The sequence below is a fragment of the Odocoileus virginianus genome, chromosome 14 (assembly GCF_023699985.2).
Source record: "Odocoileus virginianus isolate 20LAN1187 ecotype Illinois chromosome 14, Ovbor_1.2, whole genome shotgun sequence".
In the NCBI taxonomy this organism is placed as follows: Eukaryota; Metazoa; Chordata; class Mammalia; order Artiodactyla; family Cervidae; genus Odocoileus; species Odocoileus virginianus.
In genome coordinates, this window is record NC_069687.1 from 39,317,498 (window position 1) to 39,326,919 (window position 9,422).

Sequence of the window (9,422 nt, forward strand, 5' to 3'; positions counted from 1 at the left end):
GGTACAAAATACCTTCCTTCCACTATTATAGGGATGTTCCCCAACAGGAGTGGTTCAAAAAGCCCTAATTCCTGGAGGTGGAGGTTATTACACTGTTCTTAGTTTAGGCAACAGTGGATGGGGTGAAATTCTTGAAAATATTGTCATATCAAAACCAGCTTCTTATAGACTGCTTAGTCAAGGATGCACTGTTGTATAGCAGAAACCAACACAACACTATAAATTTTTTTAAAATATGTTTAAATTAAAAATAGGAAAAAAAAAGTAAAAAGAAAGAGTGTATTCCTAAGAACCAGCTCACTGAATGCTGAAAGGATTTTCAAAATACTCTAGAAATTCTAAATTACTGAAATGAATCATTTGACTTTTTTTGAACTCTTGCTCAAAAGAAGTAAAAATACTTTTATGAAAACTTTAGGAAAACTTCAAGTTTTCCTCCATCCAAAAAAAATCCTATCTCTGCTGTTGATAATGGGGAGAGTACACTTCTGTGGGCTACCTGAAGAAGTGATGATCTGTGTATTATTTTTGCCTTTTTTACTGACTACCAACATCTTCATGAGTTAGATAATGCATTTTGAGTGGAGATAACAAGGTTGAGCATGCCATTAAGCTCTGAGGATTGGAAATACAGAAACATGAAGCTTGCTCTCTATTGTGCAAAACATTTGTACATCATCTATATACACACTTGAGGCGGAGCACATTTAGAAAGAATCAATTTCTTTCAGACAAAAAAAAACTTATTAACGTTGCATGAAGATTAATATAATATCTTATTAGAGTCAGACACAACTGAGTGACTAAACTTTCACTTTCACTTCACTTTCATTACTGTGGAAATGTTCTAATCTAGATGAATACAGTAGCTATGATTTATGCAATAATGCTTCCATGAAGTAACCAACAAAATGCAACAAATGTCAACAAATTTCACAAATGTCTTGGCTTTTTCACTGTATATCAATCAGTAATTTGAAAAGAAGCATTATGGCCCAAACAGCACACCATTAGAAGTTAAAGATCACTTAGATTTGGCCAAGGACATTCTTTCAGGAAGAGGCAATTCTGCTTCTGATTCTGAAGGAGGAGAAACAATTCTATGTCAGGTACCATTTGAACTGCATTGCAATAGAGGTAACTGACAATTTTAGGTGTCTTTTGTGCCTCATCAAACTCTTTCCTTACATAATGATTTCTTGATTTAGATTTTCTTTAAGTTTTAACTATATTTTTTTAAAACCTTGCTGCTGGGAAGTACTCTCCTTCAAGCCTCTACAAGGACTATACTTAGGGGAAAAAGTGAAAAGTCCTACCTCACACATACAAAGAGTGGGGTTTTCCACAAAAGGAAACTGGAATGCTCTTCTGATCCTTTGTGCTTTTTCTTAAACTGAATGGTTAGATCATGTAAACTAAAGGAAAATAATTAGATCTCCTCCTTTTTTTTCTTTTACAACGAATCTGATTTTTATCCATTGTTTGTCACTCTGCTTCATTTTTCTTACCAGCCCTAAGCATTTATTAAGTAATATGCTTAACAAACATTAACTGAATAGTTACATCTAAAGAATTCAGAGAGCATTGCAAGAACTCAAAAGATAAAGAGTGTCTTTTTACTCTTCTCAAGAGTTTAAAATTAATAGAAGGTAAATACAAGTATATTAATAACTAGTTAGAGCAGTATCTGATCATCTGCATAAAAATGACACAAACATATACTTGAGGGAGCGAAATGGAAGAAAAGATCATTTGTATTTCAGAGATCAGATAAAATTGCATGAAAAAAAATATGTTTAAACCAGACAAACTACTACTGGAGGATGGTTAGAGAAGAAGCTACAGATGGTTCAGTGACTAAAACAGATGCAAAAATCAGAAAGGAATGAGAAGGGATTGAAATAAGATTATTATTTGGACCACAAAGTGTATAAAGAAAAGTAAAAAATGAGATTAGCTTTATTTTAGTTTTAGCTTATAAATAATGTGATTAGACCCTAATCAAAAAACATACTGTTTGCCTAGTATAGGACCTGTATTAGTCAGCCACTGGACATGGGCTGCCTCAGGGAGGGGCATGGTCTTCGGTAGCCAAGGCAATCCCAAAAGGGATAGTGGCTGGAGGTTGCTGCTGACTACATTCCCACAGCAGGGACAAGTCTTTTATTTGGGCAGACTCTGAACAGTGCTCTTCCTTATCCACAGTTCTCTCCCCGTCCCTCTCACATCACCTTTGTTCATACACCTGAGGGGAGAATTTCCTCCAGATTCCACTGGATTTTTCTTCCCGGGGGGAAACATACAGGAAGATGGTTACTGAGATGAACTACAACCTGCTCCCCAGCGCCTACAGCTGGTCTCAAGGTTGAAAATGATTAGCTCCTCTGCCACCTTCCACTGAACATCACTCTCAGCCTGTCAGCCCTTCTGCTGAACTTAGTAGTTTATCTGGTGGCTTGACATAAGTCTTTTCTAAAGGAGTCAAACCCCTGGTATCCAGGTCCTTCTCAGTCCAAGTTTGCTGCACTTTTCTATTTGCCATCCAAATATATGAAATACATATATGAAATATATGTATATATATATGAAAGGATGCACAAAAGAGTGAGCTTGACACCAGACATAGCCCTGTGGTTCAGCAGTGCTGGATAACATGGGGAAATATGAACTCAATTTGAAAGCAATCTTAAGAAGCATAACTAATAGGAAGATCCTACTGCTCCCCCACCCAACAAGAAGGTTTAGTGTATCTTTCACCTCACCTGAATAGATAAAACTTTAAATAGCAATGTTTCGATAATTAAATAGAGTCAAAACTGTTTTGTAAGCAGAAAACACTATGTGGCAACTTAATTCAATTCTTAGGTGTGGAAATGTATAAAATATTAACATTACCAAAATGTTATTCTGTGAAAAAACTCATGTTGTGCATGTGGACAGTGATCCATGCTCTCACAGACTTGGAAAATACAGACTTATCATGTGAGTCCAGTTCAGTTTCAGTTCAGTCACTCAGTTATGTCTGACTCTTAGCCACCCCATGGACTGCAGCACTCCAGGCTTCCCTGTCCATCACCATCTCTTGGAGCTTGCTCAAACTCATGTCCATCGAGTCGGTGATGACATCCAACCATCTCATCCTCTATCGTCCCCTTCTCCTGCCTTCAATCTTTCCCAGCATCAGGATCTTTTCAAATGAGTCAGTTCTTCACATCAGGTGGCCAAAGTATTGGAGATTCAGCTTTAGCATCTGGACTGATTTCAGGACTGATTTCCTTTAGTATAAACTGGTTGGATCTCCTTGCTGTCCAAGGGACTCTCAAGTGTTGTTGTGGTGTTGTGTCTCCTCCAACACCACAGTTCAAAAGCATCAATTCCTTGGTGCTCAGCTTTCTTTATGGTCCAACTCTCACATCCATACACGACTACTGGAAAAACCATAGCTTTGACTAGATGGACCTTTGTAGGCAAAGTAATGTCTCTGCTTTTTAATATACTGTCTAGGTCGGTCATAACTTTTCTTCCAAGGACCAAGCGTCTTTTAATTTCATGGCTGCAGTCACCATCTGCAATGATTTTTGAGTCCAAGAAAATAAAATCTCACTGTTCCCATTGTTTCCCCATCTATTTTCCATGAAGTGATGGGATCAGATGCCATGATCTTCATTTTTTGAGTGTTGAGTTTTAAGCCAAATTTTTCACTCCCTTTTTCAGTTTCATCAAGAGACTTTTTAGTTCTTCTTTACTTTCTTCCATAAGGGTGGTTTATAAAATATTGATTTTTCAAAAGGTGTAGAAGGAGCAGTTTATTAATCTGAACTTGATCCTAAGAAACATGGTACAGGTAAAATGTATAGTTTTTCTAGGCTACATTTGTGAAATTATTTTGATGAGCTGTTTATAAAGGGATGTTTTAATTGTAATAAAATTCTAACATAATTGATAAAAATTGATGTCATAACAATCAATATAATCATTTTAATAGAACCCATATTGAGTAGTGGTTTAGTTTAGTATCAATTTTCCTATTCTTCAGGTGTAAAAATAGCAGAACATGGAGTTTATAGTTCTAAAAGAGTAATATAAAAATTTGTCTATGTATATTAATGAAAGTATATTTAGTCATAAACTCTGATGATTTCAGTAAGTCATTCATGGCAAAGATATTGAGATCCAATGGGGAAAAAAGTCTAGAATATTTTAGTTGGCAAACTTTATTTGAAAATCTTCTCTACCCCTTCATAGTTATTTGGAAAATTCACCTGCGCTCACTGGGCTTCAGTTTTCTCACCAGTACAACACGGGTGAAACAATCAGATGGGACAGTCATATGAGAGACTGCTGGCATTGCTTATCACAGAGAGGGATCACAAAGGGCTGCTTCTACTGTCATCCATAAAAATACAGCAGAATATGGCTTATTTCTGACCAAGTCACAGTTGTTTTCTCTCAATCTCAATAATCCCATCAAATAAAAACATGTTCAACATCAATAGAGGTTAGAGAGTAAAGCCTTGAAATGCTGAAAAGATCAGATCTGAAAAAGCAGTGGAGTTGAAAGGGGTCAAGGTTCAGATTTTCACTTAAAATAGTATTGTATCAAGTTATGTGGCACACATGTTATCTATTGCTTAGGCTGCATGTGTTTTGTAGCTGTTTTGTATTGTATTGTATTGTTTTTGTTTTTTCTTCACAGAGTTTAGGAATACTGAAGCATGTTTCAGGCACCCATGACTGGTTTGGCTGAAAATCAGCCTGCAATTTTAATTAAAATCTGCAAAGCATGAAGCTACATCTAATTTAGCAAGATCATGATTTCTTCTCCCTCCATTCCTCCCCTCACGCTCTCCTTCCACCTCATTCCCCAGGAATTATGATGACTGTGCCAGAGTGGGAAAATGATGTCTTGTCTTTTTAATTTTTTAGTAACCAAGTCATTCACCAGGCACTGCTCTCCTTCACTAAGGCTCCTTTTCGGGAAGCTGGACCATTTTCTATTTAAGATTGTGCCAGGCCTCTCAATGATACTGTTCTAGATTTTGTGGTAGATAGAGAGGAAACTGAGATCTTTATCCTCCTCATCCCCACTAGGTCAACACTGGGAGAAGATACAGTCACCAAGGGATGTTGTCTTTAATGTTTTCTCTTTCATTGGCCAGCATGATATAGCAGAATAAACCCTAGTCTCAGAATCTGAAGGCGCTATGCAAATCTGCCATTGAGACAGGATGATTTCATAAAAATGTCACTTCACTTCTCTGAGTGTAGTTTCTTCAGAAATAAAACGTGGGGATAGCTTAGGGTGTTCCCCGAGGGATCCTTTCAGCTCTAAACTTGTATCTCTCTACCTCAGATTGTTCCAGACTGCTTCTACCACTCTCGGTGTGTAATTTATTTGTTGATTAAACACAGTTATGTCAAGTGAATAATCTCTGCCTGTTCATCCTCTAAAGAAACCCTAATTGGAAGTCTCAATTCAGACGTAATTTTGAAAAACATTAAACTTAAAATCTTTTGTAAGCCTAAGATTCTAAGAGCTTAATATTAAAAAACATATAAATTCCGCCCTGAGAGGTTGATGCAGAGAAGCATGCTTGCCAAATTTCATGCAGGCTTACTTCTTACTTCGTTGTCATTTAGCAGTGAAAGTGAAAGTTTCTCAGTAGAGTTCAACGTTCTGCAACCCCAAGGAATTCTCCAGGCCAGAATACTGGAGTGGGTAGCCCTTCCTTTCTCCAGGGGATCTTCCTGACCCAGGAATCGAACCAGAGTCTCCTGCATTGCAGGCGGATTCTTTGCCAACTGAGCTATCAGGGAAGCCCTGTCAGTTAGCAGGTGAATGTTCAATTCAACCCTTGCACGTTCCCATTTTGTGTCAACGTGTAGAGTGAACTGTAGTTCTACAGAGCATTTCGTTTACCATTTCAGTCTTACTCATCTCTCTTTACTTTGGGGATCTCAAGAAAGAGCTAGTCTTCAGAAATTTCACAAACTGTGATCGTGATTGTGAGTATCCTGAACAGGTTAAACTTTTTTATCTCTTTCCCTGTGGGAAGATTTCAGGGAAAGTGATAGATGTTTGTTGAAGGGAAAATACTACTTTTTTAAACTTTTTATTTTGTATTGGTGTATAACCAAGTTTTGCCTGGAGAATTCCATGGACAGATGAGCCTGGCAGGCTGCCATCCACGGATTCTCAAAGACTCAGACATGACTGAGTGACAAGCACTTTTTTTTTTCAAAGCTGATTAACAAACAATGTTGTGACAGTTTCAGGTATTCAGTGAAGGGATTCAGCCACGTATACACATGTATTCATTCTCCCCCAAACTCCCTTCCCATCCAGGCTGCCACATAGCATTGAGCAGAATTCCATGTGCTATACAATAGATCCTTGTTGGTTATCTGTTGTAAATACTGCAGTGTGTACACGTTGCTACTTTTAATAAAATAGAGCTCTTATATCACTGTCCCTTTCAAGACTTACTTGCTACAATCTTCTCAAGGTGATGAATGTGTCAAGGTAGTGACACTTAAATACAGAACAAGATTTTTTGGACTTTCTTGGTGGTACAGTAGATCAGTCCACCTGCCAACATAGAGGACATGGGATTCGATCCGGGAAGATTTCACACATGCAGACAACTGGGCCTGTACACCGCAACCACTAAGCCTGTGCTCTAGATCCCGCAAGCCGTAGCTACCCCATGCCCATTCGCCTAGAGCCTGCGCTCCACAAAAAGAAAAGGCCACACACTGCAACCAGAGAGGAGTCCCCACTCTCCACAACTAGAGAAAGCCTGGGAGCACAGCAACGAAGACCCAGTGCAACCAAAAACAAACTAAATTAATAAAATTTTTAAAAGATTTTCTACCAGTAGGAAAGAACAGAATATTATTACCCATATATTTACTGGATGCCTGAGTACTTGTCAAGGAATTAGTAATTCTTAAAGAGTTGTACTACTTAACTGAATAATAATAAACTAGGTATAATTGGGCACAGGGTTCAAGTATATATATGAAGGGAGGATGGCAGTGTTCTTTCTTCCTGCAGGCCCTCTTGCTGTCTTCTATAAAAGGTAGAAGGAAAACATCTTGTTTCTGAGATTTCTTAATATTTGGTGTCCCTTCTCTCATGTTACACAGGGATGTTAAATCACTTTTCCATGTCACTCTTCACTTACTGGCGTGCATGTCTATTTCTAATACCAATATTGCTAAGGTTAGTAATAGTGATGATGATAAGCATTAAGTATGTTAGTTACTCAGTTATGTCTGACTCTTTGTAACCCCATGGACTATAGTCCACCAGGCTCCTCTGTCCATGGAATCTTCCAGGCAAGAATACTGGAATGGGTTGCCATTCCCTTCTTCAGGGGATTTTCCCAAAGCAGGGGTCGAACCCAGGTCTCCTGCATTGCAGGGGGGTTCTTTACTGTCTGAACCACAAGGGAAGACCAGATATCATGATAACAACAGTCAGACATGAAACACTTGTGCCAGGCAGTAGACTGTTTTACGTAGTGTACATCTTTACTCCTGCAACAACCCACTGAAACAATGATAGCATCCATATCTTACAGATAAAGAAACTGCAGCTTAAAAGTGTAAGTACCTTGTCAAAATTCACACAAGAAAAAGAGGAGTTGGAAATTGAATGCAGGAACTTAACTCCAGAGCTCCACACCCCAAATTGCATGACCCACTATGTGTCTACAGCATTCTACATGTACAAATTCAGCATATCAAAGCACAAACATTACATAGCTTTAATTCCTCTCTCAAACAATGACTTCTTAAAAAAAATTCCAGTGAGCTTGCTCTTTCTCTTATGTTTTCTCTTTCAGTTAAAGGCTTCACCAGTTCCCACATTTCCTTGAAAAGGATATTTTATGTCAACATCAATTCTTCTTTTCCCTTATCCTAGTTTCGTATTCAATTTGTCACTCCTGTTGACTTACAGTTTAAATATTTTTCTCAATTTCAAAAATATTTCCCAATTTCTCAATATTTTTTTAATATCTCAAAACCAAGTAATTAGTCTTTGTTCTTTATCTTTTTTTTAATCAGTTCTTTTTATTGTATCATTGAATTATGGCAAAGTGTTGTAACTGGTTGTTGTAGGTTGAATTGCTTCCAGCTCAGAATCATATGTTGAAGGACTCATCCCCAGTTCCTCAGAATGTGACCTTATTTGAACATAGGCTCTTTGCAGAGGTACTCATTAGTGGAGCCTTGATTTGGTATGACTGCTGTCCTTATAAAAAGTGGAGTTTGGACACAATAACACACAGGGAGAACGTCATGAGAACGTGAAAGCAGAGATTGGGGTGAGCTGTCTACAGGTCAAGGAACATCAAAGATTGCCAGCAAGCCACTAGAAGGCAGGGGAACAGGTTATTTCTCATGGTGCTCAAAAGGAGCCAACCCTGATGACATCTTGTTCTTAGACTTCTAACTTTCAGAACTGTGAGATAATAAATTTCTGTTATTTTAGCCACCTTCTTTAAAGTTCTTTGTTACAGGAGCCCTAACACACTTGTGTACTGGTTTCCTGATGTCCATGTTACCATCAGATTTGAGTCATGAATTAGACTCATTGCAGGCTGCTTTGCCAAAAGATGTCGCCCTTTTCAAGCTCTGTCTTTTCTAGAGCTTGTCCTTTCCCAAATTCATTTTCTCTTCATCTAGATAAAGTATGCTTATATTTAAAATACTGTTTATAATAATATTTTCCTTTTTACCTTTCTCAAGTCTTAGCCCACTCCACTTACTTATGACAGAGCTTTTAGCTGCTTTATTTCCCCAAGTTTGAGATGTTATGATCAGTTATGATCTGACAGAAAATAGAAATTATTGGACTTCTAGTGAAGTTGTAGGTAATTGCCAATTTTTGCTGATCAAATCAGTCCAATATTAGTAAATGTATATGAGTCAATACAATGTTTTAAGCAGAGTAAATTTAGCTCTTTACACATAATGTGGCTCTTTACACATAATGAAAAAGCTGAAAGCTAAACAGAGAGTGATGGGGTTACCCAAATATTAGCAACAGTGAGAAAATGCTGGTTCCCCTGAGGCTGGAGGGACAAAGAGAGGAGGGCGGTCCAGGAACCAACCTACCTGGTGAAGTTTGGAGCCACTGCAGGTCTTTAAGACAGGAGCTGCAATCACAGAGGAGAGTCATAGAATCTCTCAAAAACAGGGAAAGAAATGTTCCAACTTATCCTCTTATCCTGTCTTCTGCCAATGCCTCCCACTGGCTAAACTAAGCTGAATGCTAGAGGCCAAGGCTTCCCTGGTGGCTCAGATGGTAAAGAATCTGCCTACAATGCAGGAGACCTGGGTTCAATCCCTGGGAAGATCCCCTGGAGGAGGACATGGCAACCCATTCCAGTATTCTTGCCTGGAGAATCCCC